Source organism: Thunnus albacares, chromosome 23, assembly GCF_914725855.1.
Source record: "Thunnus albacares chromosome 23, fThuAlb1.1, whole genome shotgun sequence".
Lineage (NCBI taxonomy): Eukaryota > Metazoa > Chordata > Actinopteri > Scombriformes > Scombridae > Thunnus > Thunnus albacares.
The window spans coordinates 12,852,067-12,879,850 of record NC_058128.1 but is presented as its reverse complement, the minus strand read 5'-3'; the positions used below and the strand labels follow the sequence as shown (position 1 = coordinate 12,879,850).

Genomic DNA, 27,784 nt, shown 5'->3' with positions numbered 1-27,784 from the left:
TCTCTCTGACTCCCCTAAACATCTGTTCATCTATTTTCCTCTCATGACTCTGATGTGTGTAGAGGTTAACCCGCTGTGGAGCATTTCTCACTCTGTGTGTGTGCTGTGTGCATGTGTGTGGGAGGGTTGTTAAAAATGCATATATTCTATAAGAGGGAGGAGGAAACAGAGCGTGGTGAAAAGAAAAATACAGCCTCTGTGTGTGTTGCGTCAGTTGAGTTGACATCTGATCTTGCTGAGTATGGTAAAGAAGAAAGTGCTGAAAGTACTCTGTGTGTGGGGGGGCCATCCTGTGTGTGTGTGTGTGTGTGTGTGTGTGTGTGTTTTGTGGCCTGTATGTGTCCTCGTTTCTGTGTGGGTGGTAAGAGGAGGGAGTAAGGGAATAGGGTGTGTGTGAGTGCACTTAGTATAAGTGTCAGCATGCCTGTGTGTGTGTGTGTGTGTGTGTGTGTGTGTGACGAGCTGGGAGAAAAGAGGGGGAGTCAGGTCAGAGTGAAAGAGAGGCTGAGAGATGAGGTGATGAGGGAGGAGAGGAGGCAAAGAGGAACAAAGGAGGGGGAAATTTTTGAAGACAGAGTGATTGGAAAGAGAGAGAGTTGGAGGAGAATGGTGGAAAGAAAAAGAAAAAAGGTGAAAAAAGATACACCGAGTAGAAGTGACTGCCTGTTCTTTTTCTCTTCCAATTCCAATTCATGTTTCAGTATTCTCCACTATGGCATAAATGTTATATTAACAGTGTATGTTATCCGTCCTTTTCTCTCTTTTCCCCTTTGTCAGAAAAGCTGTTTCTCTAGAGCTTTTCTGACAAATGAGTGACCAGTTTGATCACACACACAAAACATGTGACAAAGCTTCTCTAGACTTTATCTACAAGCAGCAGAAGTCCTTTACCTCTTTCTTCATTCTTGGTATCCTTGTGTGTATTTTATTTTTCATGTTTTGTGTCCTTGGTGTATGGTTATATCAATAGGGAAGTGTCTTGCTGAAGGAAATCTATCAATATTTCATTCCATAACTGCTGAAAATGCAAGATCGACAGGCGAGAAAAAAGGCGAGGGGACTGTTACAAGCGAGTTGTAACAGCTGAATACAGATCTGGTACCTGAAAGCAGAGCAGGCAGACTGAGCAGGTGTAGCAAAATTGACTTTACTTTGTCAAAGGGCGAGTTTACAGTCGTGCAAAAGAAGTAAGTTTAGGAGGACAAATGTAGAGGGTTAAAGGCAAGCAATGGGACAATCAATCCAGGTAAAGACAAGTAGGACAGAAACATGCAACTTACAGTCTGAAACTTTTAAGGAACTCAGGAAGTTCACCTTCAATCTGATTGCTCGACCCTATAGTTCTACTTTTGGTTCTTGGGTCATAGTGTCTACCTATAGGGATATAACATCCCTGCTCCCAAAGTACTTGTAGTAAATGGAGTTTGAAGTACTGACTGGTCTAATACAAGACTGCCAGAGGTCGTGTCCAACATTCACTCAGACTGTAAGCAAGACTAATTCAGATCAGGGATGGAAATTTCTTGTAAAGAAAATAATTTTTAAACAAAGTTTTGCATCTGGCTGCCTGTCTAGTCTCAAAAAGAAGAGAACGGACAAAATGAAACGTAACTCTATTTGCTCATTGTTTAAGTGCATTTTTGTACTAAAACAGAAAACACTCTGCAGATTGTTGCTGCAACGGGGCAAGCATCTTGACCCCAAACTCTGTTTCCACCCTTTCTGCTGCACATCTACTTTTCCACATCCAGTTAAACATCAGACCGTCACACAACAGTAAATTACAAAGAACAACACAATGACTCACACAAAGTCACTGCTTATCCATGTATTATTAGTCTAATTTGCCTAATCTTTGCAGTACTTCAGATGTGGTGATAATGCTAAACTGTTTGAGCAAGAGGGACTTTGAGTACCTGGGGCTCCTTGGTTTCGAGGACTATTTGGCCAAAAAGGATCAATCTGTGATCTAACAATGAGAAAATGTTAAGTGTCCTCTGTAGAGGGAATGATGGGGAATGAAAAAGCATTCTCCACTGTCCCTCAGCTTTCCGACACCGGTATCTAACAACTTGTTGTAACTTTCAAAAACGGACAACCTATGAGGAAGCATGTAGGCTTTGAACTTCCCTTTCTTTTTTCATCCTTCATACAATTACTTCTGTTGCTTTTTGTGTGTAAAAACGAGGGCAACACCGTGAATGCCTGTTGGAAAAAAAAAAGATAAAAAACAAAAGAGGAACGAGAGACATGAAACACACAGAACAAAGAGCTCTGTGTTAGAGAGGTGAAAGTATGTTAATACATTTACTGAACATCCCATAGTCTGTGTTACTATGGCGCTGACACGGGACTTCAATTACAGCTGGGACTCACTGGCCACACACACACACACACACACACACACACACACACACACACACACACACACACACACACAGACACAGACACAGTACAGACAGGCCTATTGATTTTTGTGGTAACGCTGTCCTGTCACCACATACAGTGCTAGTCTACCTTTGTGACCTCCCCCCTCCCTCCCCCACGTCCTCCTCTCTCCTCTCCCCCTATACATGTGTAAATGTGACACTTGACACTCGTGACCTCCCCCGTCACCTCCTCTCCCCCTGTCTCTTATCTCGTCTTCTCCCCACCTAGCTCCTTTACTTCCATCTTCTATTACTAATCCTACTTCCCTCCTTCTTTTCCTTTTTCTTCCTTTTTCTCTTTTGCTCTTTTCAGCTCCCTCCACTCCTCCATCTTCCCATGGTCTCTCCCTCCCTCCCTTTCCTCCATCCCTGTGCCCCTCTTCCTCTTTCCTCCTAAAAGGATTGTTGTCAGGATGAGAGAGGCAGTGATTGGAGACATGGAAGCGGGGGAGACATGCTGGGCCTTTTGTTTTGCCAATTCTGCACATGTAACATACACACACATACAGGTACACGCACATGCAGAAACCCACATATAACACCCGAGCGGCTACATACAAAGATAAAAAAACAAAAAAAAAACAGGACAAATAAGAGAATGTCTCACCAATCCCCCAGAGAGCGAGGTTGAGGAAGAAACAGAGATTTCCCACTGTGTTTAGAAGCTTTGGCAATACTGCTTTACCGTCATGCCAATATGTGAACAGAAAAGAACAAAAGAGAAAGAAAAACAGGAAAATACAGATATGAAGAGGTACAAAAAGAGAAAAAATAGACAAATAAAAAAGGCTGAGAAAAACACTCATGTGCTTCAATAATAAATGAGATTGGTAGGTCATGCTTATTGGATTATGACTTACAACAGTCGAAGATAACTGCAAGGTAGTAAGGTAGTGATTTAACAGTCAAAGTATTGACTTAGAGAACATATATTACATACTTACTATATTTATATCAGTACATGTAACCGAGTAGAGAAAGAATCTGAAAAAGCTAAAGACATGTTTTCAAGCCAACTAATGTAGTATGTCCTTGAATACATTATTTATATGTTATATTACTCAGGAGGTAGTGGAAAAAATGGGTAAACTATGGCCTCCAGTCACTGATCATATTATTTAACATTTTTCAGTGTGACGGATGTGGTCCACTGCTATGTACCTCATATTATGCCTTATGTCCCCTCGTCACAGGTTACACGTCCATGAGTTGTGAGCAGTTCAATTAAAGAGTGATTTTCCATTCTCACTTTCTTTCATTTGAATAATCTTTAGAGGCCTTACAAGGTATTTCATTAGAAATATGCAGAGATTATAGCAAAGTCCCAAAAAATTATCATATTTTGTGTATTTCCTACACCAATAGTCATTTAACAACCCCTGAGAGACCCCTTGTGAACCACCACATTACTGTATATATAAATAACATAAATCAACATATCTAATTTTTAATGGCCATTTTCTATGCAGATGACTCGATTTTTAATGCCCATGGTTGTACCATATTTAACCTTAAATTTAAACATTAAAGGATGTTTTTGCATATAATTCTAAATGGGTCAATCAACCTTTATATCTGTACTTGATTTACAGAGACATTCTGTACTGTCATGCTGCCCTTTCATCACTTAACCAGGTACAATAAAGTCACTGTATCACAGTAAGTTTGGCTTCATCATTTGCTTCATCATTGCTCTCTGTATGGCAAAGCCGGATGAACCTAAAGATTGAGCTTGACAGATCCTGCTCTGGAGCTTTTGACCATATTACACGATCTTCATCATCAGATTTCCGTCAAGCTGAGCTTTTAAACCAATTAATTAATTAATTATGAAACCAAAAGAAGTACAGAATAATGTGAAATTTGAAAATCTACAGTTTCTTGGCAACTGAACAACTGAGCAACTCCATCTCCTGATGAAGAATGATTGATACATTTAAAAGCATAAGCATGTAGAAAGTCTTTCATGATGACTGTGTGGTTATATGATGTGGGATGAAGTGGGATTTTTTTGCTTATTAAATTAAGTTAAGTATTTTTACCTACATGTGCTTGTGTGAACTGTAACATTACATCTTAACATTTGTTGCTTCGGAAATAATGTTTCTCATAAACCAATGCATCAATCAAGTAACAGTCAAACAAAGAGAGAGAAAATGAAGAGAGAGAGAGCAAAAAAGGAAATACGAGTAGATGAGAGCATGTAGAGCTTTACGTCAACAAGAGAGAGAGAGAGAAGAAGAGAAAGGTGTTGAATGTGAAGAAGGTGTGAGAGGTAGCTGTAGAAATATCACAGGAAAGAAATGTGAGACAACATACACACACACACACACTCTCTCTTTACATACCTTAGTATTGACCACCCATACACCCAGCATGCTCCAGTAGGCCAACGAAGGCAGGGGGCTCGCCTAAGCCCTCCACCCCCAGCAGGGGCCCTCCAGCTCAGCCTAGCTGGCTGGCAGGCTCCCTGGCACACCTCCAACACACACACACACACACACACACACACACACACACGCACACACACACACACACACACACACACACACACACACACACACACGCACAAACGCACACAGGAAGGCAGACAGTCTGTCTCTGCAGGCAGGTATTCACTCAAAAAGCTTGACCCTGTTCACACTACAGCTTAACATCTTTGAGGTACCAGTTTTACAAAGTAATTTAAAAGAGAGAAATCCAGGAAGGCTGGTAGATTTAGAGTCACTCTGGCTACATTCTTTAAATGCAATGCATGTAAATGTAAAAAAAAGTACAAGGAAAGACAATGGTAAATTGAAATCATGTAGAAATGAGAGATAAGCCACATGTTTTCATGAGTATTTATGTTTGTGCGGGTAAATGACGCAAGAGAAGAAGAAGAGAATGATCAGTGTTATTACAGTAATATCTGTAACAGATCTCAGTGCTGGTGAAAAAGTCGCTTAACACATCTGGATCTGTGGAGCGTTTACAGAGGAGGAGTGAAAGTGAAGGAAGAAAGGAGGGAGGGAATAAATTAGAGGAGTGTTTTGCTGCGCCTTAGGACTCAAGGATCCCCACTCCTCCTCCTCCTCCTCCTCCTCCTCCTCCTCCTCCTCCTCCTCTCTCTTTCTCTTCTTTTCTCTTTCCAGCCAGAGGAAAACTCCTCCATTCCCGACATTCCTCTCACATTCCAGCTCTGGGTTTACCTCCTCTACCTCTCTCTCTGCATCAACATCACCTCCTCCTCTTCTCGTGCTCATGGCTGTCTGTCTGTCTCCACCTCTTTCCTTCTATCCCTCCTTCTCTTCCTGTTCTCTCTCGGGGTCTCTCTCCCTTCCTCCCCCCCTCCATCTCCCCCTCTCTTTCCCAGCATGCTCCAGTAGGCCGGTGGAGGCAGGGGGCTCGCCTGAACCCTCCACCCCCAGCAGGGGCCCTCCAGCTCAGCCTGGCTGGCTGGCAGGCTCCCTGGCACACCTCCAACACACACACACACACACACACACACACACACACACACACACACACGCACACACACACGCACACAAACACATATCTTTTTTTCTTCTCTAGTTGCTTGCTGTCTCTGTCTCGCTTCTTTCTATCAGCCTGCCTTCCCTTCAGTCCTTCTCTTTTTTAAAACAATTTTTCTTTATATCCGATGTGCATCTCTGCTGTTCATCTTTGTCATTTAGTGCTACAAGATTGTCCTAAAAGAGGTAAATACTGTAAATAACCTGAATAATTTGTTTATGATGCATTTTATATCTTGGCAGCTTTGATATGGTATTCACATGTATACAGTTTCTACAATACTACATGTTATTGATACTGTTTTTAATCAAAATCATTATAAAAAGAAGATGGTGCTAAAAGCTGCACAGTCACATGAGTTTTGGCTCCTTTCCCAAAGCAAAGTTTTCTGTGCAGTCATTATTAGAGAACAGCAGCCAGAGTCAATTTTCCATGTAAGACATTCTGGGAATCTGCCAGCTCAGAACCCAGTAAGATATCTGTAAGTCTTTCACCACGGCTCAAGTGGGAACAAAAGCATTAACATTTTCAAGGAACAGCATACAAATGTATGCATTTAAAAATCTGACAAGCCACCAAGGTGACCCTTCACAATTGTGACACTGGAAATAGAATCCAAATGAGGACAAAACATCAAATATACAGCATCATGTATTATCAGATTATTATTATTATTTTTTTTTTGTGATGCTTAACATAAAGGCGATCCAGCCAGGTGGATGAAACAGCCATCACTTACACACTGGACATGTTAATGTATACCTTCATATATGAGGGTGATATGCAACAGTTGACAAATTGAAGAAAATACCTTCACTATCAGCTGATCTCAACACAGTGGAACACCTGTTTTTTAGCTCTTCTGTGCTCTACATCACCATCATCGAAACTCCCACAGAGAGAATATCATTTGGAAGAATTATGTTTATCTCTTCAATAAAATTCAGAAACTTGGAAAATAAGGAGCTGCCTATGCCTATTTCCATGTGTCACCCATCTGTATGTCACTGTGTATGTAAATATTTGAAAGGATCAGTGATTAAGACAGTTATCATGTATAATACATGTTATTCATATATATTGTATGTTTGCATCCAATCAATAACCATATGATCGATATAGCATGTGTCCATACAAACAGTGGCAATGTATGGTTATAGTTATGTATATCACATATATTATCAATTTATGTTTAAATTGATGATCTTTTTGACAAAACTGACAAAAAGATCATATGAAACATGGATGAGATAAGTGAGAGAGAGAGAGAGAGAGAGAGAGAGAGAGAGAGAGAGAGACAGAGAGAGAGCGAGAGAGAGAGACAGAGATGCCCTCAGTAATTTGGTATTTCCTTTTTAGTCAGTGTAGGAAGGGCCAATGCCCTCGATTTTAGTAAGTGCACAAACACAAACACACACACACACACACACAGCTCCTTTAATGACCCTTACATCCGGCCTTAGGCACTGGGGCCTCAGAGAGAGAGAGAGAGAGAGAGAGAGAGAGAGAGAAAGAATAGAGACAACAAGCTAGATAGATAGATAGATAGATAGATAGATAGATAGATAGATGATAGATAGACAGTAGATAGATAGATAGATAGATAGATAGACAGACAGATAGATAGATAGATAGAGTTTGAGTGTTGAGAGGTTGAGCTATAAGTTCAGACAGGTATGCAATGAGGGTCAGAGGTGAGGGTTCACAGCACTGACACACACGCACACTCTCTCTCTCTCTCTCTCTCTCTCTCTCTCACACACACACACACACACAAACACACACACACACTGACACACACAAATGTATGTAAGTTCAACTCGAGGTTAGACCTTCAGGCTCCACGGCTCAAAGAGAGAGACAGAGAGAGAATTCATAAGCAGCTGATTCAGTGTGGCACTGTGATTACTGCAGACACAGTGGGGAAAAAAGGAAAATCAGGAATTATTAGTTTCAGGAACTTGGATAATTACAAGAATGAAAGAAAAAAAACAAAAAGACAAGGCAAGACTAAAGATCTAAAAATTTCTTCGTTAACGGAGAAAGAATTTTGACACAGTTTCCAGAAAGAAAATGAAGGACAAAGAAAGAAGGATAGAGAGACAGTAGTGAGTGAGTGATAATGAGTCTTTTACAACTCAGGCAACAGCTGAAGATGTTACTGTGTCTCCAGACTGTCTCTCCTATACACACACACACACACACACACAGACACACACACACAGACACACACACACACAAGGCTCTGACCTTGCTGATGGCAGCTGTTGACGTAACTCTGTGCCCCGTCCAACTACAAACTCCCCACTATGCTCACACACACACACACACACACCCTGGATAAACAGGATTACACTGACAACACACAGAAGCCCTGGTAAATCCTACCCCAAACTAAAACGACCCCATCACATAATCCATTAATTGCTCCACAATTAGACAGCTAAAACATTTAAAAACAACTTAAGTGGAAAGCTTATTGATAACGTAGACTATTCACAATAGGAGACAATGAACCTGATATACTTTTACTGCATACAATTTCTTCCCTTTGCCCCTGCACTCAACCTTTGCCCGTCTCATTATCTGTTCATGTGACAATTCAAAGTATCACCCTGGCTGGTTAGACATCAACCTCTCCTTTCAAACAAACTTTGTCAGAAGTATACTTGGCTTTGCAGGCAATGCATAACTGTTTAATTGTCAACTTTCACAGCTGCATCTCCCTCTTTCTCTGTAGTGATGTTAGTCCATAATTACCCCTGGTAGCTATCTGGTGGATCTAACTTTAATACCATGATAGTATGACAGGGATTCACACTCTAACATTTCTCCTCCACTATAACATCTAAAAATCCAGCGCCTAACGTGGGGCTCGATCCCGCGACCTTGAGATTAAGAGTGTCATGCTCCACCGACTGAGCTAGCTGGGCCATATAGTCCAACTATGTCAAGTATAGTGAACATGACACAGACCTGTTTAGCTATTTTGTTTGTTTTTGATTTTTTTTCTTCGTAACTTATTACTAATTGTTCAAGTGAATTTAAAATGTTAAATCAACAGCGACTGCGAGATTTGTCACTGTGACAAAGCAAACGTTACAGACTTGAAATTATATGTTGGTTGCTTATTATAACGTGACAGATTTCTGGTTAAAACCACATTCTTTTATAAAGAGAAAAATATTATCATGTTAGTTAAGTGAATCTCTCTATTATAGAGCAGCAGAGTTGATTAAATCCAACGTAGTGCTTATATAACTGACAACAAGCTCATCTGCTTTCATGACTTTTGAAGTCTGTAGGCCAATATGAATATTCAAGCTGAAACTTGAGTAAACATTTTGTCAGGAGTGGGATTTGAACCCACGCCTCCATGTGGAGACCAGAAGTCCCTTTTGCTCAGGAAGGAGTCAAGCCTTGAGTCTGGCGCCTTAGACCGCTCGGCCATCCTGACAACTGAGAACTGAAGCACACCAAGGTCAGTCTAGATGTTACAAGCCACATGTGAACAACTTACAAGTTTTCAGGCTAATTTATAACAACAATTATTTACTATCATTCTCAACTTTGAATGTAGCATCACATTGCAGTTATTTCTCTGTCAGCCCTAATGTGACTCTTTCTTTCATTGAAGCTGGAATTATGCTTCTCTATAGATAAACATAAAGCTGCAGCGCCCAACGTGGGGCTCGAACCCACGACCCTGAGATTAAGAGTCTCATGCTCTACCGACTGAGCTAGCCGGGCCACACATCTGAATTATGTCAAGTACAGTGAACATGACAAAGACCTGTTTAGCTATATGTTTATTTTTCATTTTTTTCCTTCATAACTTTTTACTAATTGTTCAAGTGAATTCAAAACGTTAAATCAACAGCAACAGCAAGATTTGTCACTGCGACAAAGCAAACATTACCGACTTGAAATTATATGTTGGTTGCTCATTATAACATGACAAATTTCTAGTTAAAACCACATTCTTTTATCAAGAGGCTTTATTCATAATTACAAAGACACAAGCATCTTAGAAACTACACATAGATCTGAAATTATAGGCAGATGAATCAAAGAACAAAAATATTAAATATCAGTTAAGTGAATCTCTCTATTATAGAGCGGCAGAGTTAATTAAATCCACTGTAGTGGTTATATAACCTCTGGCAATCTGAGCTGCTTTCATGTTTTCTGAAGTCTGTAGGCCAATACGAATATTCAAGCTGAAACTTGCGAGTAAACATTTTGTCAGGAGTGGGATTTGAACCCACGCCTCCATGTGGAGACCAGAAGTCCCTTTTGCTCAGGAAGGAGTCAAGCCTTGAGTCTGGCGCCTTAGACCGCTCGGCCATCCTGACAACTGAAAACTGAAGCACACCAAAGTCAGTCTGGATGTTATAAGCTACATGTGAACAACTTACAAGTTCTATGGTATTTACTATCATTCTCAACTTTGAATGTAGCATCACATTGCAGTTATTTCTCTGTCAGCCCTAATGTGACTCTTTCTTTCATTGAAGCTGGAATTATGCTTCTCTGTAGATAAACGTAAATGTCTCTGCAAACATGTGCAGAGAAGGGTGTTATGGGTAACTGTAGGTCAAAGAGGCTTGCAGAAGAGCCGACGCACACAACTTCTAAATCTCGACAATGCCATGTGCGGAGCTGCGTGTGAAGCGAGTTGGTAAAAAGACAAAAAAAAAGTAAATGTCATACAAGTTGTACATACAAGTACGCGAGCGTCTCCGAGTTGTCTGTTGAACTTTTCTAACCACTAATCCTCTCCCAAAGCTCCTTCTCTGAATACACAAGGGGCTTCTTTCTGTAACAGAAGCCACAAATACTAAAAAATCATGAAATCCTTTCAAAAAATGCTATTTTGGTAAGTTTTAGTCCTATGCGAATAGGCTCTTAAGAGCACTTATGTGACTTTGACTCCTGTGTCTGTCTTTTGACCAGTTCGATTTCTGTTTACTAAATATTAAGATTTTTTCCTTGACACATTAAATTATGTAGCAGCAGTGCTGACAGATCAGATGCTCCTGATGCTGATGCTCTGATGCTCCAGGTATCTATGGCACTGTGTACCAACTTAGTTGCTTCATGTTGTCTCAAAACTAGTAAGAAAGAGCTCATTTTAGTCTGCTTTAAATCAGCTCAATAAAGCTCAACTGTGCAGCTGATGTATTGTTGTACAGCTACTTTAGTTAGTTGTATAACTTATAAATCTGTGGATGATTTTTGCAATCTGTAGACTCCTACATGTACATAACCAAGAAGAAACTGCTTTGCACTGAAACAGAGTTAGAGATATCCAACGACAGGGATGAAAAACCAGCAAGTAAACGTTTTGTCAGGAGTGGGATTTGAACCCACGCCTCCATGTGGAGACCAGAAGTCCCTTTTGCTCAGGAAGGAGTCAAGCCTTGAGTCTGGCGCCTTAGACCGCTCGGCCATCCTGACAACTGACAAACTGCACCCAATAAAGTCAGTCTGGAGTTTTCAAAAGCTAAGAAACCCCAAATACATTAAATTGTGTCATTTCCAGATGGAATTTGTTACTGTTAGGACAGTGAAGTAGACTTTTAAAATTGGCTTGTAAATCTATCTATCTATCTATCTATCTATCTATCTATCTATCTATCTATCTATCTATCTATCTGGACAGATGGACTGGAGAACAGACAGGTAGGTGAAGGATGGATAGATGAAGGATGGAGGAGGGAAGAAGGGGGGCCTCGACGTCTTTGATCCTCCCAGCAGAAATAATCAACAAAGCCCTGGAGCAGGCCAGCTAGACCTAAATATGTGTGTGCGTCTGTTTGCTGTGTGTGTGTGTGTGTGTGTGTGCGCGCGCCGTAGGGTTTTCTGGCTGCATGCCGAGATCAGCTCCCACAAGGAGAGAGATCAAAGACGGTGCTCTCTCTCTCTCTCTCTCTTTTCCTCCCTATCTCTATCTACCTTGCTCTCTCTCATATTTCTCTCTCTCTCTCTCTCTGTCTCTCCTGAAATCACTCGTTATTGCTCTTCCTGATTTCTTCGACATTCTCTCACTTTCAACCCGCGGGCAGAGACCAGGATAAGTGCTGTTTCCTATGCAAAAAAGGAGAAAAAGGAGAAAGAAGTAGCACTAAAAAGAAATAAAATAGAAACTGTAGGTTGAACTGATGTTTATTAAAAAAATCACACACATACACACACACACACACGCAACTTACTGACCTGTGTGCTTCAAAGCCCTCTTGGTTGCCAGGTTGTCATGGGAGCAATTGTTCTGGCAGGTGTGTGTGTGTGTGTCTGTGTGTGCAGCGAGAGAGTTACAGACTGTTCTCGGTTCCCTTTAAACTCGACAAATCTCATGACAACTGTTATCTCCACTTCACTTTGAGACACACAGTTCAGATTGAATTAACCAATTAGAAAAAAATATGCTGAATGCCATCCGCTGTTTCAAATGAAAAGCCCCGCTGTGATTGAATACGCCTCTCTTCCATTTTCTTATCCCAGACATTTCATAATGAAGTACGGCTGTAAATGAAGAAATCGACTTTAAGTCAATTGCTTTATCATTGGTTCACTGTCTGGTCAAACTGTTCTTCTGTAACGGATTATGATTTTCTTTTGTTTTTAAAACTGTGTTTACAGTAGTCGTCCAGCTCTACTGTTGTGGGTCAATCTTTGGTCATTGCCGTTCACACAAGACCAGGGTCCTCCACTGTTATTTCATACACATCATTGGTATCATACATCACATTGTACATCATTAGTCAAAATTCAGTTCATTAAAATGGTCTTTCTAATGGTTTCTCTGGATTACTCAAGAGATTCAACATGACAGTGCAGACTAGCAAGGTTATAGGGTTTCTCCTCTTAATTTGGTGTACTTCCTTAATTTGGGATTACTCCAGCAATTTAGTTTTGAACTTCAATAAAGTTGGGGGACATGTAAGAGACAGGAAAGAGTCCAAAAACTCCTACACTTCCTATAAGGCAACTACACTGCATCTCTTTGTTAAACTCTCCACACCTGCTCATATTTTTCAAACTCCCGGTTTGTACTGTGTGCTATCCTTTGATAGATTTGTAGTCTTCAAGCTGAGGCAACTCTGATGACATCATCTGGGTCATTTTGGCAGTCTTTATAAAGGCTCCCGCCAGACCACAGAGGACATTAGACACACAGGATGTGCAGTCCTCCCCGTGACGAGTAAATTGATCTTGAAATGTGTAAAATCTGAAATCTGGAAAACCTTCACTCTCCAGTCATGTTGTACAGTATCTTTGAGATTTAGAGGAGGATTTACCTTCATGGAGGCCAAAAGTCTACATCGATATCCTATAAAAAACAAGAAATTATATGGTATTTAAAGAGTAAACCATAGCATGTGTCGGTTAGTTAAGTCACTCTTTTTAATAGCTTCAACAAAACGTCAGATAAAATGTTAACTGTGATTGCATAACCTGCTAAAATATGCTAATTTTACATTCAATTCAGCATATATGATTTCACATCTGACAGTGAAACGACAGCTGCTATGACAAGATGATTAATACAAAAAAGAATAAGACTGAATATAACAAAATAACACCTTTCACTTGACAGCACCTCTCTCTTCTGTGTCGGTTGCAGCAATCGTTGGGGCTCTCGAACGTTCTCCTGGATATTACTTGCTTTGCGTTGTTACTGATCTGGGAATTGAAGCTCATTTGCACTCTGTGTATGTCGCTCTGCATAACAACATCAGCTAAATGTCTAAAAATGTAAATGTAATTGTGGAGATAATGTTATTTTCCTATTGAGACTCGCAGAATGCTGCACGACGTGAGCCGAGTTTGTCACTAAACCAACTCAGAGGCTCCCTCACAAACAAGAACTAAACTTTCTCTCCTTCTGTCTTTCTTTTTTCTTCCATCCTTTTTTTTTGTTCGAGTAGTAGCAGTTTCTCTCTTTCATTTTTAGCAGTATGCAAATAGGCAACTTAATCCCACTCCCACAATCCCAATCAGTCCCTCTCTGACCCCCCTTTCTCCTTTCTACTCTCTTTCTATCTTGCTTCTTCCCATCGCTCCTCTTTTCACTCCTCTCCTCTAGAGGAGAGCCTCAGCCTCCCTATTTCTCTCCATCTCTTCTTCTTTTGTCACCCCATCTCTCCCTCTTTCTCCCCACCATCTTCCCTTTCCTACCTCTCTTTTCTTTCCCTCTCTGTGGTGTTTTTTCCCCTCACACACACACACACACACTCTCTCTCTTTCTCTCTAGCAGTAGTCATTCTACTTATAGCCTCGCCATAAATCAACCTGTCATTCTCCGTCATGCTCGCTGGATCTCACTGGGGCTCGTGGCAGAGACACACACACGCGCACACACAAACACAGCGTAGGGGATAGCAATGTGAGCCCACACATACACAAGTGCAAACACAAGCACAAACACGCAAATACAGACAAGTATAAAGATCACACGAACCCTAACACACAAATACAGTATGAGTGTATGGGCTGCACTGATAAAAATGGAAATGACACACAAACACCCATGCAAATACAATTTGACTCTCTCTCTCTCTCTCTCTCTCTCTCTCTCTCTCTCTCACACACACACACACACACACACACACCCATCATTGCAAACTTAGACAATCTAAACACACTTAAGATTGATAGATATGGAGGATGAATGATTAAGGGAAACAGAGATGTAGGCAAGGATAACATGGAGATGCCCACCTGTCCCTGTACCACACACACAAACACACAAACACACACACACACACACAAAGCAGCAGCAGCTGAAATAATGTCCGAGCCCTCAGGGCCCCAAGCTTTACCGAACCAATTCTTTACATTCACCACCTCCTCGTCTCCGTCCTCCTGTCGTCTTTATTGTTCCTCACCCTTTTTTGTCTGTTCTGTTCATCATAGCCCAATGAAGAAATGTTTAGATTGAATGTATCTGCGAAATTTAATTGGTTTTCCCACAAAAGTCATTTTTATGGTTATGTTTAGGCCACTCAAGGCTCTTGGTTAAGGTCACAGAAAGACCATCAGTTGACTTGAAGTGCAAGACAGGACATGCTGATGTTGTCAATATTTAACTAAAACCACCATCTCTCTATAACTTTTAAATATTTCAGAGGCCTCAACCAGTATGTAAACCCTCTGGTGTCAAAGTCCTGTTCTTTGTCTGCCAAAGAACCACCCTGACTTCCTCCTCATGATTTCTGTGTAGTATAATGATGTCACATTTCCTAGATTAGAAAAAACGTGCCAGGGAATCTACTTCACGCAGCAGTTCCTCCCTTTGCCAAATACCATTCTTCAACGTCATGTTTGGCAATTTTGTAGGATTCTCCACATTTGCCTCTTAACAGTTCACTTCCCTGTCTTTCTTTCCTGTCTCTCCTCTTCCTTCATCCCCCTCTTCTTCTCTTTTCCTACCCAGATCAACATCTCCTCCAACATCACCTCTTCCTCCTCCTTTCCTCCAAGCTTTCCATGACCAATGCGAGAGCCTCATAAAGACCCTTAGGAGTCAGAGGATTTCATGGGGCTTTGTGTTGAGTGAGTGTGTGCATGTGTTTATGTATGTGTGCGTTTGTGAGTGTGTGTGTGTGTGTGTGTGTGTGTGTGTGTGTGTGTGTGTGTGTGTGTATGTGTGTGTGTGTGTGTGTGAGAGAGAGAGAGAGTGGAAGACAGCACATGTGGCATGCAAGGTCACGTAATCCTGTGGCCTCTAGATACTGTTATTGACACACACATACACACAGCGCTCCATGACCTGCACTGCCCTTGTGCACACACACACACACACAGCACACACACACACACAGACACACACACACACTAGTATAACCCACAATGCCCTCAGTGTTACCAAAAATATAAACAGTTAAACAGATACTTTTGGGTTCCAACAGGAATGTTGGAACTGTCCTTCTTTAAGGATAAGGCTGGAAATACTCAATGTTTCTTATTGTCAACAAACTCCATGAAAAAACAAACAGAAAACCAACAATGAATTAATGTACTGATAAGTACTGTCTGTGTAACGAAAGTCTGGTATACAGCAGCTTATTCCTCTGTGCCATAAACCTCCACTGTTGTCCAAAAACTATTAAAACCACATCGATGAGCCACACTGTCGCACTGGATGATATGTTCCTTCACAAATATGAACACAGATACTGTGGTTTATTGAGTAAAGCAACAAGCAATTAAAGAATTATGGCCCAGTCAGATCAGCATTGAAAATTCCTTCATTTTATCAGAAAAACACCACGATCAATGGACTCGCTTGCAGGGGCTCAATAAATCTGCACACATTTTTAGCATCAGGTTCAACTTTGGTAAACTTTAACACTCAAATTTACGTCGTTGACCAATAGCAACTAGCGGTAAGAGTGCTGTGCCTAGATAATTAATTGTGTTGCCTCACTGACTTTAATTTGACAGAGTATAGCTTAGAAACAGGTATGAGATAAGAGCCAATAGTAGAGATATGTCTTTTGAACCTTGTCCTATAAGTGACCAAACTAACTAGCTTACGTGTCAGCTAGCTAGCTTGTAGAGCTGTTTACCCTCCAAATCTTAACTGAATGAAATGACGTGCAACTCTTAGAACAAAATGCTAGGTGTGAGTAATCAGCCCAGTAGAAAGAAGCTTGGCGGGTGCTAGCATGTTCACAGCTTTCTAGCATGAATATCTTAAGCTGTTAGCTTGCCACAGCCACAGTAGTCCACCAACTAGCCCTGTGAATATATCCATGTTACTAAGCCTCTAGCACCAAAGACACGTGGATGAATTTTGAAAATAGTCCACAACAAAGGCATCATTTACTTCTGATTGAGTAACATTTGCTAAAAACTACAGTGCCCATCTGTTGTAGGAAACTAACCTTTAAAAAAAAAAAGATGTATTTGTGACCTGTTTGATAATATATATTCTGTTTTTTTAAGATCTACAACTTCAGTAGGAACCAATAGGCTTGGGGCCGTGAAGGAATACAAACACACACACACGCTCACAAATACACAGATATAGATTTCCAAGGTCGCATTTCAGGCATTCAGTATGTATCTTATACAAGTCCTCCTCTCTCACTCTGCGCTCCACTGCTCCGCTCTCTCCTCCTCTGCATTCTTCTCTCCTCCTCCCTCCATCCCTCGCCGCTCTCTTTCACACAAACACACACAGAAACACACACACACACACACACACACTCGCACACACACATTCTCTCCAGAGATGTGTCCGTTGCTCTGACCTCTCTCTCTCCCGGGAGAGCTGGCTGTCTGCCCGGCTCTCTCTTTTTCTCTTTCTGCCTCACACTTTCTCTTCACACTGTATCTTTCTTCTTCTTTCCCTGTATCTCTCTATCTATTGATCTATCTTTTTTTTCTAATCTCCTTTTGTCTCCCCTACTCCTGTGCTTTTCTCCCCCCCTTCTCTTACCCCCTCCTCTGTTGCATGTCTCCCCTGCTCTTGCCTCCTCTTATCTCTTCATCCTCCTCACTTTTCTTCTCTTCGCCTCCCTCTTCCCTCATCCTTTCATCGCCTCTTCTCCTATCTCGTCTCCTTTTAACCCTCTCATTCCCTCTCTTTCTCTTCCTACATCTTATCCACTCCTCTTCTCCTTCCCTCCTTATTTCGAGGCTTCCAGGGTGCTGGTGCGGTTACAGAGCTCTGCCTGGGGCTCCTTGCCCAGCTCATGCTGCCTCTCTCTGGGCACAGCGCCCACAGAGGGTGGGCAAGGCTGAGGGGAGAGCTAGAGGGGTGTGTGTGTGTGTATGTGTGTTTGCGTGTGTGTGTGTGTATCAAGGGTTGGGGAAAAGGGGGGGTAGACAAAGTGAGGGGGAGAAGCAAGGCGAGATTGAAAGAAGAGGAGAGGGGGGTTGATGACAGAGACAGGGACAGACATAGAGACTGATAGAGAAAGACAATGGAGAGAAACAGATTTCTGTTGAGTCACACTTTGCTGGCTAGTGTGTGTGTGTGTATGTGTGTGTGTGTATGTGTGTGTGACAGAGAGAGTAGGTTTGCTTTAAACTATGCAGCAGTGTGCATACAATTTGTTGTATCCCTAAATGATCAGTCTTATTTATTACAACTCCGGTCTTGTATTTGTAGCTTTGGTCATCGTTTCTGTTGGTTATTATAGGGGGCTGCAACCAACAAATATTTTAATTATTGATTCATCTACTGACCATTTAACCGATTTATACTGTAGTTTGGCCGACAGAATATCAGCAAATAGCAAAAAATGCCCATCTTAAGTTACCAGAACCCAAGCTGACATCTTAAAATATCTCAAATGTATCCAAGTTCTTTCATCCAAAGAATATCCAAAGATATTCAGTATACAGAAAATATCCACATTTGAAAAGCTGAAACCAGTGATTTGTTTGATATTCTTGCTTAGAAAATGATGGTAAATTGACTTATCAACTTAACAACTAATTGTTTCGGCTTTAGTTATGATAACACTGCACTCACTAAGGTAATTGCTGAGATCTGGTGGGGCGAGAAATAAGTGGTCAGAGGATCAAAAAACAGTTAAACCAGATGATCTAAAGTCTGTCTGTTGGTCAACAACAGACAGTTTCAGTTGCGATTATTTTGCACAAACAAGTTTCGTCTACCTGAGAGTTTGTATATAAAACCTGTATGATCATCTGACTTCTTATTAATAAAGGCACCGCGTTGCCAGATTTCAGCAATTAATTTAGTATATTATTATTACTGAAAGGGATGTTGGACAACCATACAAGACTGAAGTTGTAATAAATAAGAATCATTACTGTAGTGTGAGCATAGCCAACCAGAGCAACTCTCTCTCTGTGTGTGTGTGTGTGTGTGTGTGTTTTATGAGACTATACTGACACTGATGCTGATGGTCAGCACAAACACACACACACAGAGAGAGAGAGAGAGCATCAGCACACCTGTACCCAGCTGCATGCAGAGAACAACAATTCCCCTGCTGGTCACTAATGGTACAGCCCTGCTGGAGTGGAAGCAAATGGCCTGGACCCAACCATGCATGATGGGAGGATGGAGGGGGGGGGGGGGGGAAGGGGCTGTGGTCAGACGGAGGAAGGGAGTGAGAGAGAGAGAGAGAGAGAGAAGTAAAGTGAGATAGATGAAGGGTGGAAGAATAGCTGTGCTTTCTGACGTTAATTTGGTAAAAGCCTCAAAAACAAAAACAAACTCTTCACGGGAGAAACGGAGAGAAAGGAAGAGAGGATGAAGGGGGAAGAATTCACACTAGTGTTTAAAATGTCGCCTTTAAGTGCTATCTCTTCATTTATGTCCTTGCTCTCCCTTACAAACCTTCAGTTTCCTCTTTCTTTCTCTTCTCCTGCTCACTCCTCTCATTCTCTTACCCTCCATCTCCCCTATTTCCTCTCACCCCTGTGCCCTTTTTCTTTTTTTTCTCCCTCCTCCTCTCCTCTCATGTGTCCAGTCAGTTCCAGTTATCTAGCGCCCTCTGTCTGTGTCCACAGTTACTGCAGCACCACACACTAAAACTTTAACCCTCCTGAACCAAACAAGGCAAAACATTTGACAACTTGAATTTAGTTTCTTGCAGATAGGATAACAATTTTTTTGAAATGTGGGGCATAAATATATGAAATGATGTTTATGTACAGTATATATAATGTTATAACTGATGTCTTTCTTTTGGTTTCCTCTGTGTGTGTTACTGAAAGATGTCCAATGTTTAACATAAATCTGTATCTTGTAATCCTATGTGGGATGAACCAGATGTCCATAAATACAAATGCACGTGCTATAAAAGAGATAAATGTCAAGCAATTAAGTAAAATTGCATATAATTCCACATTTATGTACAAATAGAAACATTTGGACAATGTAGTATGCCATTGCTTTTTTAAAATACTGCAACTTGAGATTAAAAAGTATATTCAAGCCAATTTAATTTTAGTCATACTCATCCAAAAACCACAGAAAAAGCTGCTTCATTTAAATGCCTAATTTTAGAGCAACTGTCTGATGTCCATGAAGTCCTGCTGTCGCTGTCACACGCGTGCCAGCGCTGCATGTATACAGAACGTCCTTGCACCAATGCCAACGAGACAGATCCCTGTACATTTATTGAATGTAATGAATACCACAATTCTGATCTCAATTCAAGCGGCGTGCACATTTGACAGATGACGCAGTGGCGCGGCAGCCGCAGACATTCACTGATGTGAAATATATGCTGCTGCTTGTGTTAAAATATGCAGGATGAAATTCAAGAGAAACGGCGCTACAGAAGTGTTTTTTAACCCTTTTTTCATCCAAAGATCAGCAGAGTGTGAGAGCTTTTCGACCACAGACTGATACGCTGGATCAGCTTTGCTCAAAGGCTTCTCAACAGTAGCTGCAGAAGGGATTGGAGAGTGTTGTTGATTCACTGTTCAGATTTTTTGAATCCCACAACTAAACAGATTTTGTTTCTCTACCAACCATCACCCCCATTGATCCAAATAGAACCAGACAGAGATTCAGCAGCTTCATGAAAAGGATGCTTGTTTGTGTGCTCAGAGAGATGCCAAGTGCTTTCTGTTGCTGAGACAAAAAAAGAAACTCTGGTATTATCACTACAAGGGTGAAAAGAATAATAGAATATCATTCCAAAGCACTGACCATGGTATCTTATCTATAGCAAACCCAAAGAGATTGCTTTGTACTAGAAGTGAGTCTAATGCAAACTCAGTTTTTTTTTGCCTTTTCAAAAGTGGTTGAGTACAATATTTCATCAAAAATCTGATAAAAGAACTTTAACAAAGACAGTTGCTTCATTTTAAGATTGAGTAAAGGTTTTGGTGCACAGTTTATTTAATTAACTGCAGTCCAGGCAGTCAGTAGACAGTAAGTAGCATCATATAACCACAAAGAAACAGGAGACAGATGGAGGTAAAACTGCTACAGTCTTTTTCGTTATCCAAAAAGCTAATTTGGCAAAGAGTCAGTGTCCTCTTTTAACGCAATGCAGTACTCTCTGGTCCTGTTAGTCCCGTCTATGAAAACTCTGCTACAATCAGTACCCTCCTCACAGTGATAAATCATTTTAGCCAATCAGTGATGGATGTGTTTTGAAGAACAAAAAACTGTGTGTAAATCAATGTTGTCTGCTTCCTCTGTGATTTTTTTCCCCCCTCCAGACAATTGACTTATGTGCTGTCGATCCTTCTTCTGCACACACACACACACACACACACACACACACACACACACACACACACTGCGGTCAAAATGGGGTATAGATAGAGAGAGGTAAGGATGGTCAGGAGAGAAAATGGGAAAAGGAAAAGAGAAAGAAAGACAAAGCGAGAAAAGAGAAAAAGACAAACAGAGGATTGATAAGATTGAAATAAAAAAAATCAAAGGATGACAGTTAGAGAGGACAGGACAGTGGCTAGCTCGCAATCAGAAAGAAGATGGTGGGAATAAATTTATTTTGATGCTCTCTCTTTCTCTCTCTCCCTCCTCCATGAGTGCGAGTGTGTGTACGTGCTGACAGATTTAGTCTTGCTTCAGTTTGAGGATTGGCTACAGGAAAAAACACACTTAGTAATTATCTAGAAAGAGCACCTGGGCACTGGGAATCTCATTATATTGCACACACTTCCCAGTGCACACTTTAGCAGAGGAAAAGACAAGAGAGGAATCAGAAGAAGCAAAAGATGAGAAGAAAAAAAAAAATCACAAAAAACACCTAAAAACACAGAAACAGAGAGTGAGAAGCCTTTCTAGTTGAGATGTGAAACTCAAAAACAGATGCTTTATGGATCACAGTCACACTATATATTACATGTGGTATGACTCACAAACAGCTCTTATTCAGGTGTTGCGAAAGGACGGATTAAATTCCCTCTCTTTCTGTCTTTATTTCATGCAGTTTATTTCAAAGTGTGTTATTTATATTCTCCACATAGCAGCAGAAAGGCTGAAACAGCAAAGTGATCAAAAACCACGAGGCGTAAAAGAGAGAACCACAAATATGAAGAGATATAAAACTCAAGGATTTCACTCTTTCTGTTTCCCCTCTCTCTCCGTTTTCTTTGATCTGTTGTAGTAGCAGACGATGACCAGTAAGAGGCAGCGTTTCCTCTCATCTGACTGACTAAACGTCTTTATTGCTCTTCTGTTACCTTCATCCTTTCTTCCTCTGCCTCTGGACTTCTACTTTCTTTCACCCCTCGTCTCTCTCAGTCCTCGAAACACACACACACACACACACACATGCACACTGCACACTTTCACCTGTTTTTGCCAAACTGTTGCCTCTGCAATGAACGTGCTCACCCTACGAAAAATGTGTGAGTCAGCATGCTTTCAGTGTGTGTGTGTGTGTGTGTGTGTGTGTGTGCGTGTGTGTGTGTGTATGTGCGTGTGTGTAGAGGACCACCCTGCTGATTTGAACAGCTTCATTCATTGCTGTGTTTTGACTGGCTGACAGTGATAGGGTGAAGTGATTTATAATGGGTCAACACAGCGGGAGGGCGCAGGACACACAGTCTACGCCCAAACCTCATCAAGCCATCTAAGGTTATGTAGCAGGAAGTAATTTACTGTAAACATCAACAAAAAAACATTCTAACACCTTGATGACACATCAGAAGTTTGAAGTTCAAACCAAACCGGACTTAGTGACAAACCACACAGCTCAGTAGAGTGCAAAGACTACTGGTTTACTCTGGTCCACGTTAGTATTAGCACTGTAGGAAGTTACTGTACTGTGAAAAGAGGAAGTGCAGCCCGGCTAGCTCAGTCGGTAGAGCATGAGACTCTTAATCTCAGGGTCGTGGGTTCGAGCCCCACGTTGGGCGCTGGAGTTTTAGAGAGGCTGATTTAGACAGTGATGCAATGAGTAACTACACACACCAAACTACCTTTGAGGTTATGAAAAGTGTTGAATTCATGATCAAATCAGCTATGTGGCATTATGTAAACACTAACTCTATAGCCCAGCTAGCTAAATCGATAAAGTACAAGACTGTTAATCTTAAAGTTATGACTTCAAGCCTCTCAATGGGTTTTGATGTTTTAGGGCAGCACTTCAAAGATGGAGGTGGGAGAAAGGAAAGTGTTGAAAAGCACATCTTCAGTAGCCAAATATAACATCTTTCTTTGGCCTGTTGATGTTTTCAAAGAGTAACAGCACTAAGTTACACTGTTGCAATTCTGGAAAAGTTCTAGAAAAATGCTGGATGAACGTCTATTTATCTATGGTAGGAACATTTTGGGTTGGATTTATTAACAGTTCAGATTAAAATTCAGGCATACTTTTCTCTGCACTCACACAGCAAAAACAGACATGAGGTGATGTTAAACTGGCTCTCTGGTTTAAATATCCTTCAGCATGACACTGATTGTGCACATTTATGACCATACCTGTTTTGAGTGTACATAAATAAGTTACACAAGCCCGGCTAGCTCAGTCGGTAGAGCATGAGACTCTTAATCTCAGGGTCGTGGGTTCGAGCCCCACGTTGGGCGCTGGTGTTTTGGGGGGTGATTTAGACAGTGATGAAATGAGTAACTACACACACCAAACTACCTTTGAGGTTATGAAAAGTGCTGCATTCATGATCAAATCAGCTATGTAGCATGTGACACTATGCTACATATTAGTACAAGACTCTTAATGTCAAAGTTGTGACTTCAAACCCCTCAGTGTGATTTGATGTTTTAGGGCAGCACTTCAAAGATGGAAGTGGGAGAAAGGAAAGTATTAGATAACACATCTTCAGTAGCCAAATATAACATCTTTCTTTGGCCTGTTGACGTTTTCAAAGAGCAAAAGCACTAAGTTACACTGTTGCAATGCTGCTGAAGTTCTGGAAAAATGCTGGATGAACATCTATTTATCTTCAATAAAAACAAAGCTACAATTATATAAAAACAGTTAAATAAAATTATTTCCCAATAGTACACCAGGAATCATTTGTTATAAGCATTTCAAACACAGAACTGGAGATAAAGAAAACTGGGGATTTATTGATATTCTTTAATATTTGGTAGATTATATGGAAGGAACATTTTGGGTTGGATTTATTAACAGTTCAGATTAACATTCAGGCATACTTTTCTTTGCACTCACACAGCAAAAACAGACATGAGGTGATGTTAAACTGGCTCTGTAGTTTAAATATCCTTCAGCATGACACTGATTGTGCACATTTATGACCATACCTGTTTTGAGTGTACATAAATAAGTTACACAAGCCCGGCTAGCTCAGTCGGTAGAGCATGAGACTCTTAATCTCAGGGTCGTGGGTTCGAGCCCCACGTTGGGCGCTGGAGTTTTAGAGAGGCTGATTTAGACAATGATGAAATGAGTAACTACACACACCAAACTACCTTTGAGGTTATGAAAAGTGCTGCATTCATGATCATCTATCATCATCTATGTAGCATGTGGCATTATGCTAAATAATAGAACAAGACTCTTAATCTTAAAGTTGTGATATCAAGCCCCACAGTGGGTGATGATGTTTTAGGGCAGCACTTCAATGAGGTCGGAGAAAGGAAAGTATTAGATAACACATCTTCAGTAGCCAAATGTAACACCACACTCTATTTGGCCTGTCGACATTTTGAAAGAGTAACAGCACAAAGTTACACTGTTGCAACTCTGGAAAGGTTCTGGAAAAATGCTGGATGAACATCTATTTATCTACAATGAAAACAACATTCAGGCATAATTTTCTCTGCACTCACACAGCAAAAACATAACACAAACATCACCCAACCGGTCAAGGCAGATGGCCGCCGACCTAGAGCCCTTTTCTGCTCAAAGTTTCTTCCTGTTAAAGGGGAGTTTCTCCTTGCCGCTGTCATCAGGTGCTTGCTCATGGGGGAATGTTGGGTCTTTGCAAAATAAAGAGTACTTTCTAGACCTGCTCTATGTGAAAAGTGCCCTGAGATAACTTCTGTTATGATTTGGCGCTATATAAATAAAATTGATTTGACTTGACTTGACTTGACATGAGGCGATGTTAAACTGGATCTCTGGTTTAAATATCCTTCAGCATGACACTGAGGGTGCAGATATGGGTTTTGTGTCATGCTGTCCTTGAAACATATAGACTACGTAAAAATCTGGCTGGTTGTGTACATTTATCTGAGCACCTCTAGCCCGGCTAGCTCAGTCGGTAGAGCATGAGACTCTTAATCTCAGGGTCGTGGGTTCGAGCCCCACGTTGGGCGCTGGTGTTTTAGAGAGGCTGATTTAGACAATGATGCAATGAGTAACTATACACACCAAACTACCTTTGAGGTTATGAACACTGTTGAATTCATGATCAATTCAGTTATGTAGCATGTGGCATTATGTAAACACTATCCCTGTAGCCCAGCTAACTCAATCGATAAAGTACAAGACTCTTAATGTCAAAGTTGTGACTTCAAGCCCTTCAACGAGAGATGATGTTTTAGGGCAGCAATTCAAAGATGGAGGTGGGAGAAAGGAAAGTATTAGATAACACATCTTCAGTAGCCAAATATAACATCTTTCTTTGGTCTGTTGACATTTTCAAAGAGCAAAAGCACTAAGTAACACTGCTGCAATGCTGGAAAAGTTCTGGAAAAATCTATTTATCTACAATGAAAACAAAGCTACAGCTATATAAAAAGGGTTAAATAAAATTATTTCCCAACAATACACCAGGAATCTTTTGTCATGAGCATTTTAAACACAGAACTGGGGATAATGAATCAGAAAATGGTGTATTTTAAGATTTATATATATATATATTCCTTAATATTTGTTAGATTATATGGTAAGAACATTTTGGGTTGGATTTATTGAAAATTCAGATTAAAATTCAGACATACTTTTCTCTGCACTCACACAGCAAAAACATAACATGGACATCACCCAACTGGTCACGGTATGAGTTTGTGTCATGCTTTCGTTGAAACATATAAATGATGTGAAACTCTGGCTGATTGTGTACATTTACCACCATACCTGTTCCTGAGTGTACAGCTTTCGGTTGCATAAGCCCGGCTAGCTCAGTCGGTAGAGCATGAGACTCTTAATCTCAGGGTCGTGGGTTCGAGCCCCACGTTGGGCGCTGGAGTTTTAGAGAGGCTGATTTAGACAGTGATGCAATGACTAACTAGACACACCAAACTGCCTTTGAGGTTATGAAAAGTGTTGCATTCATGATCAAATCAGCTATGTAGCGTATGTAAACACTATCCCTGTAGCCCAGCTAGCTAAATCGATAAAGTACAAGACTCTTAATGTCAAAGTTGTGACTTCAAGCCCTTCAGTGGGTGATGATGTTTTAGGGCAGCACTTCAATGATGGAAGGGGGAGAAAGGAAAGCACTGGATAGCACATCTTCAGCAGCCAAATATAACATCACGCTCTCTTTGGCCTGTTGACGTTTTTAAAGAGCAACAGCACTAAGTTATGCTGTCGCAATTCTGGAAAAGTTCTGAAAACATTCTGGATGAAGGTTTATTTATCTACGATCTCTGGTTTAAATATCCTTCAGCGTGACACTGAGGGTGCAGATATAAGTGTGTGTCATGCAGTCCTTGAAACATATAAATGACGTAAAAGTCTGGCTGATTGTGTATATTTACCACCATATCTGTTTTTGAGTGTATATAAATAAGCTTCACAAGCCCGGCTAGCTCAGTCGGTAGAGCATGAGACTCTTAATCTCAGGGTCGTGGGTTCGAGCCCCACGTTGGGCGCTGGTGTTTTTGGGAGAGTGATTGAGGACATCTTTGAGATCCAAGAGTGTCTGCGGCTGAAACTAGTCTCTGATAAAGATGTAGTCCTCTTGACTCTTTGAGATCAAACACTATCTTATCAGTATCCTAACTCTGCTGCTAGACTAACATCACTATCACACAAACGCAGGAAAGACAACATTTGGACACTGAAATGCGAGCAACAGAGTTAAAATGAAGAGAGATGGAAAAGGAGAAAGTTGGAAAGAGAGACAGTTAAAAGCAGAGGAGAATAGACTGAAGTGAGCATGCGCGAAATAAGATTCTTGTCCCCATCTGTCTGGGTTTGTGTTCATCTATAGTCTGTGTGGTAGTCTGTGTGTGTGTGTGTGTGTGTGTGTGTGTGTGTGTGTGTGTGTCAGCTTTCCAGCCCGGTGCAGGTGTGCTGTTGATAGTTTTATCAGCGTTGGATCGGGGGGCCACTGAGCAGAGAGAGCAGGGAAGAGGAGATTGATAATGCTGTTTATAATGGCTGTACATTCTTATTCCCCATATAATGTCTGAATGCTCTTCTCATTACATTGCAATGTCAGAGTTTTGAAATATCCAACATCCAGACAATCTCTCAGTCTCGTTGCTACCTTTGGGGCAATGTTTGAGAAACTAGAACCACTATGCTTCAAGCCTTTTATTTGAGACTAGATGGCAGAGCACATTCATTATTCTAACCTTTTCTTTTCTTATTTCTTTTCTAAACTTATTTGGCACATTTTGAACAAGGTATACATATCAAACAGTTTTACATTAAAAATGCAATTTTAAACATTTAAACAGGTTATAACTAAAGTAAATTTGTATTAAAATGAGCAGACGGCAGCTAAAATACCCCTGTAGTGAGGAAAAAACTAATTATAAAGTCAAAAACACTAATCAATCTGACCTTTATGTGCTGAAATGAATATACACTTGGTAGCCACATACAACTAGTTAGCCTACTCTCTGATATAAGTGGGGTGGACAAAATATTAGAGACACCTCTCAGTATAACTCAGCACATTTCAACACCATCACAAACTACAGCTACCAAAATGACCATAAAGTTGACTTCTCTGAAACAGTTTCAGCAAAACTCAACATT

At 40.9% G+C, this 27,784-nt stretch overlaps 1 protein-coding gene and 10 non-coding genes across 12 annotated transcripts in view; 6 read left to right on the top strand and 5 right to left on the bottom strand.

Moving 5' to 3' along the window:
- Positions 1–27,784, bottom strand: part of wnt5b (wingless-type MMTV integration site family, member 5b) — an 86,681-nt gene that overhangs the window by 52,925 nt on the left and 5,972 nt on the right. The window lies entirely within an intron of this gene.
- On the bottom strand, positions 9,291–9,402 carry trnal-caa. Its single transcript has 2 exons — positions 9,365–9,402; positions 9,291–9,336 (listed from the first exon to the last, which is right to left on the bottom strand). It is a non-coding gene; the product is annotated as a tRNA-Leu (tRNA).
- Positions 9,623–9,695, bottom strand: trnak-cuu. The gene has a single exon. It is a non-coding gene; the product is annotated as a tRNA-Lys (tRNA).
- On the bottom strand, positions 10,189–10,300 carry trnal-caa. The gene is made up of 2 exons: positions 10,263–10,300; positions 10,189–10,234 (listed from the first exon to the last, which is right to left on the bottom strand). It is a non-coding gene; the product is annotated as a tRNA-Leu (tRNA).
- Positions 11,294–11,405, bottom strand: trnal-caa. The gene is made up of 2 exons: positions 11,368–11,405; positions 11,294–11,339 (listed from the first exon to the last, which is right to left on the bottom strand). It is a non-coding gene; the product is annotated as a tRNA-Leu (tRNA).
- Positions 22,709–22,781, top strand: trnak-cuu. The gene has a single exon. It is a non-coding gene; the product is annotated as a tRNA-Lys (tRNA).
- trnak-cuu lies at positions 23,379–23,451 on the top strand. Its single transcript has one exon. It is a non-coding gene; the product is annotated as a tRNA-Lys (tRNA).
- Positions 24,180–24,252, top strand: trnak-cuu. Its single transcript has one exon. It is a non-coding gene; the product is annotated as a tRNA-Lys (tRNA).
- On the top strand, positions 25,092–25,164 carry trnak-cuu. Its single transcript has one exon. It is a non-coding gene; the product is annotated as a tRNA-Lys (tRNA).
- Positions 25,961–26,033, top strand: trnak-cuu. Its single transcript has one exon. It is a non-coding gene; the product is annotated as a tRNA-Lys (tRNA).
- On the top strand, positions 26,595–26,667 carry trnak-cuu. The gene has a single exon. It is a non-coding gene; the product is annotated as a tRNA-Lys (tRNA).